Raw genomic sequence first — 5,415 nt, 5'->3', positions numbered from 1 at the left:
TTGTGCTTGAATCTTTTGGCATGGTTTGGGCATCACTCAGGTGAGTTGGTGCCATTGCGACATGGCGCAAACTCGGAGGTGCAAGACACGATTAAACATAAAGCTCCACACCCATTTGTTTATTCTGGGACACTTGGAAGTTGGCCTGGCATATCCCCTGATGGGACGATTCGATGCCTGGTAGATCACAAAAGGCCTTAGGAAGAAAGAATGGTTATGTACATCAGAGAGGATGCCGGATCTCCATATCGTGTTCAGCTTTTCAACCATGTTGGTATAGTGGACAGGATCAAGATTTCTGGGTATCTGGTCCACAGGGTGTACAATTGGTCCCAGTTTAACCTTTTGTTACAACGGTGTACAAGCACGTTACGCAAGTTTGGCATCACATTCCTTAAGAGGGAAACCGACATACTTTGTCAACATTGTCTCTTACTTGAAGCTTAAAATCAAGAGAAATTTTATTTAAATATGGCGCTTGGTTTGTGTCCATGTTGGAATCAAGGGCTTATAATGGTGAGAAGCCATGAGGAAATGCCATTTCATTACATATAGATAGTTTGGTGAACACCCTCCACCAGTTACCTTATTCGTTTGAATGAAAGCTACTCAGCATCATTTCTTTTTTTGGCAGAATCTTGAAGCTCGGTGAGTCGGCTCAAGAAGTAAAATTGGAAACATATAGACCTGTTTTAAGTTGTGCCTCTGGCAAATGTTTGCCAGAGAGCAGTGTTTGCACAGCTTGTGCTGACACGTGCTGACGAGAAGCATACATTTTAGGAAAGTGGTGTGTGACACCATGCTTATACTTGTTCTCCTTCAAAGTTGCACAGGTGCCGACTGCTTGATCGCAGGCACGTCCTAACTTTGAATAGAGGCCACCACCTGATGTGTTTTTGTTTCGCCGAATAATCTGGCTTCTGTAGTCGATTGAGACATAAAATAACTCAAGCAAGCTGTAAATTACTGCCTGCATGCCTAGAAAAGCATAGGACGAAAGTTTATCATCATGGATCCCTGTAAAGCTTCAGACCGAAAGTAGAACATATTTTTGTTACCTAAATACAGGGTGATGTTGGTCATGTCTCAATTGAATGTGTTGTGTGGAAAGGAGGAGTAGACTGCTGAAATAAATGGTTGAAGGTAAACATAATCGGTCACATTCGTACGGAAATGTTTCAACCAGCCTTGGTAAACAGGAACCCTAAACATGAACAAACAAGACTTTTAGAAGTGGTACTGTCCGCTTTCGCGGGGAAAGTTATCTTGTTTATGGTGTTATTATTGGCCAGTTGCCAACTTACCACAGCCTGGTAATTATGGGCATTTGACTGATTTTACGGCACAAGGGCTGCTGGGGCCAAAATGTGCCAGTAAGTCTGGGGTTTCACAGGGATTTGTACTACCGTAGAATACCGCGCATCCGCCCATACCACAATAAAGGGCAACTCCGCTTCATTTTTGATATTTAGAAAACTATGTAGCCCTCTTCAGTATCATATAGGAAGACCTCATGTCAAATATTACGGTCTAATTCCGTCTATATATTTAATAAACTGGCCAGCAAACTTTCAAATCAGCCAAGTCGCCGAAATCTGCCAACTCTAGCGTGCGACATGAGGCGCAATCGTCAGCACAGTCAATGCGACGGAGTTGGAGCGGCCGACGTTGAGCCACTACGTCAGAGGCATGACTACGTCGTTCTCACATTTTGTTTGTTTTTACTTCTCCGAGCGAAATTGAACGATGACGTCATGAGTTTCTCCTCCCGGTGTTGGCGGAACGGCGTCCACGTGATCACCATAACGCGGATGCGCTAGTTTGTGCTGCCCTGTGCGCTTATCGGTCTGTTTCTCTGCTCCCCCTCTCCTCTTTTGTCTTCTCCCCTCTCCCCCGGGCCATCACCGTCCACGCCATGCAAAGCGACCTGCCCGCGTCGCGTGTCCTGTCCCTCGCTCCCACAAACGTCACAAGACCACGTGGTTCGACGTGACGTCGCCATGACTCTGACAACACGAGACCAATGTTGCCTGACGCAACCAAAGTTTCGGTTTCAGTATCAGCTGACATTTGAATTAAGATTACACAAATAATATTCCACATTTCGCGAATCCGAGGACGTAGAGCTGTTTAGTAGTGCTTTGTGAAATGGAATCACATGTAAGCCTAAATTTTTCAGAATTGAGTGGAGTTGCCCTTTAAGTGCCCATATCCAAATTTCTAAGATATGAAAAAATATGCACAGTACATTTATATGCAATATTGATGACCGGACAAAGCGTCCACAGTGGCGTACCAACTTGTTTTTGAGTGGGGGGGCAAACCAGACCCTCTCCCCCCCCCAAATCGAAAATTCGGCGCAACTTTTGTCCGACTTTTCTAAAGATTTGGCAATGATTCGGCAAAATTACAACGTTACCAGACTTAACATTGATATTTTGTTTTTTCTCACGAAAAAAGTTTTGCTTCTTCTTCTTAAAATAAATACAACTTGTAGCGCCCATTGAAAGAGTTATGACTAAATAAGGTGATATTCTAAAAGATAATTTTATCGATGTCGCTTTTGTGTGTTTACTTGTAATTTTGGTGTATGCTTCCAGAAAGTGGCGTGACAACGAGGTTGGGTAGTAGCCGGCACAGTCACGAATCACACTACGAGAGCTTTGATTTTGAGGCTTCATCAGCGCACGCCTGCAAGTGTGTTTACATTGTTAAAATAAAGGCAATCACTGCGTTCTTACTTTCTCTGGTAGTCGCCGTTTCGTGCGCGAAAACGGATGCAACGGTTGCTGAGCCTTCACCAGAAGAGATAACAATATTGTAAATATGCATGTTTTTCGATTTGAGTCACTTGACGTAAAAAGGAGGTGCACACACTGCTCCTTTTACGGTGCAGGCGATAGAACCCCTAACAACGACGCTCACGCCGGATGGGCTGCTCGTGTATCACTCGAAGCGCGTTAACCCACCCCCGCGCCTGCATTCACGCCGCTTCGCGGTGACGGTGTGCGGCTGCTAATTACAAATCTATTAACCCACCTAGCCCCCCCACCCCCCGTACACGCCGCTTTGCGGCGTCCGGTCTGCAACCCAAGCCCCGCTGCCCCCCATGCACTTCCGTAAATAGAGTCGATACAATTTAGTTTAGCGATGTTTCGTCAACAACATTCGTTTTTTTAGTGTTAATGGTAAAAAAGAAATGTAAATATCGCCAAATGCCTCGACAAAACAAAATGTTCGAGAAAAAAAATAAAAAGAAGTAAGCCGGCCCACACCATAAATAGAACCCGGGTCTGACACGTATGAGGCAGCAGACACCTCACCACTAAGTTACGCTACCTCTTCGGAAACTTGCATTGCATCCGCTGCCTATGTTGACGGCGGCAGCGCCTATCTCCAAGCAAGCAAGCAAAACTTTATTTTGTGTAAGGGCCTACGTCCTGGTCTGGACGGCCCGTCCGGCCCATGTCTCGCGGATGGATTCCGTTAGGTTACCGTGTAGCCTTGTTCGTGGGGCAAGGCTCCACAAACCAGCCAATCCGGCGTGCGTGAGCACCGTTGCTAAGGTTTGTATCGCCTGCGCGTTAAAAATATGCCCGCGCGGGTCGGGGGCCAGTGCCCTTGGTATTCCTTCGGCGCCGCCGGCCTGTGTCTGCTCTGCCCAGTGGCGGCCGTTTCAGGGGGGGGGCAAAACGCATGCCTTGCCCCCCCCACTCTGAGAACTGGGGGGTCAAGTGCCCCCCTTGCCCCCCCAGTTGGTACGCCCATGTCCATCCCCCTATTTTTTTGCAATTATCTCTAAATTTTGAGTGGGCGCTTGCCCGGTATTTTGTGGTAGGTCCATTGCTGTTACTTATATTTATAAATGATTTACCTACTAAATCATCCGTTTCTGGCAAATAAACTGGTTCACTTTGCTTGGAAATGCACATCCAATATTTCATTGCCTCTGAACTGATCAAGACTCTTCCCTTATAAACACCTTGGTTCAACACTGACTCATGATATATTAATGTTCCTTTGTTCCCTAAGACAGCAGGACTGTTGGCTGTAGACAACCTGATAGTTCCATTTGTATCATGTAAAATGGCTGAATATAGAGCCTTTAAAGGTGTGATGAACGAATGAGTGCTTTTATCCCCGGGAACAGAAGACCTCCATAGCAGCTTGTTCAAAAGGTAATATTCAGTAATAAAACTGCTCTCATTCCAATGAAAAAGAAAAGAGAATGACGATAATGCAATTAAATGGAAAAGTGCTAGCGAGCTGGATAAGAATGACGAAAATAATCCCTGAATAAGGGGTACAAAGGACAAACACAGCTTGGCGACTGGTGCTCGACCGAAAAAATCTGCCTGGTCCTGGTATCGAACAAGGGACCTCTCCATTTCCAGTGGAGCGCTCTACCAACAGTTGGTAGAGCGCTCCACTGGTGCACTGTGAAGCCGATGGCCAAGAGCAACCCATTGCTTTTTCATCAAGGAGTTTGTCCCAAGCAGAACAAAACTATGGTCAACTTGACAAAGAGGCGTTGGGCTTGTTCTACGGGGTGGAACGGTTCCACCAGTACTTGGGGGGGGGGGGGGGGGCCTTTTTTAAGCTTTCACCAGGGTGTCGAACCGGAACCGAACCGAACCGAAAACCGGAACAGAACCGTTATTTTTAGCCGAACCGGAACTGAACCGAACCGAAATCTTCGCCGCCATCTTGGAACTGAACCGGAACCGAACCGAAAAGAAATATAACGGTAACCGGTTCAGAACGGTTCAAGGTAATATTTCTTTTTTCTTTTTTGTTAGTATTACAAAATGAACACATGGAAAAAAAATTGGCGGCTGTATTTCTATCTATTGATCAAATCGTCATATAGAGAATTGCAATGTGTGATAAATTGTGGGTTTTCGTGGCACCTTTGTATTGGCACTAGGTTTAATCATATGTCACGTTCTCACGTGACGTCATGGTGTCAATACATGTTGTCAAATAATGTCACGTGGCCTCGTGACGTCACGTGACTCACTGCGTCAACTCGATTTAATTTGAGGAAGTCGTTAGATGTATTAACATTATTCACAGCATGACGTAACATGACATTACGATTTCGCTCTGAGAGTCACGTGACACCGTGACGTAAGCGATTTTCATAACCCCTAGTTGAGAGCTCGGGTTCGTGACAATCAGCATCGCCAAATATTCGGGTAATGGCTAATGTCAATTAAATATGAGAATTAACAGCCCACCTCTAACAATATCTGAAGCTCAGGCCAAGCTTTTGCTTTCCAAACCCTAGCCGCCTAGGGCATGACCGTGAACACTGGCGGTATATAATTAGCGTCAAATCACGTGGCCGCTTGTTCAAATGGCGAGTTGAGGAGATATCGACAGTGTCTCTGCCCTTTATTTTTTCTGCATCTG

Source organism: Ixodes scapularis, unplaced genomic scaffold, assembly GCF_016920785.2.
Source record: "Ixodes scapularis isolate PalLabHiFi unplaced genomic scaffold, ASM1692078v2 PGA_scaffold5__190_contigs__length_132052651, whole genome shotgun sequence".
In the NCBI taxonomy this organism is placed as follows: domain Eukaryota; kingdom Metazoa; phylum Arthropoda; class Arachnida; order Ixodida; family Ixodidae; genus Ixodes; species Ixodes scapularis.
Note: the sequence above shows the minus strand (reverse complement) of the source record.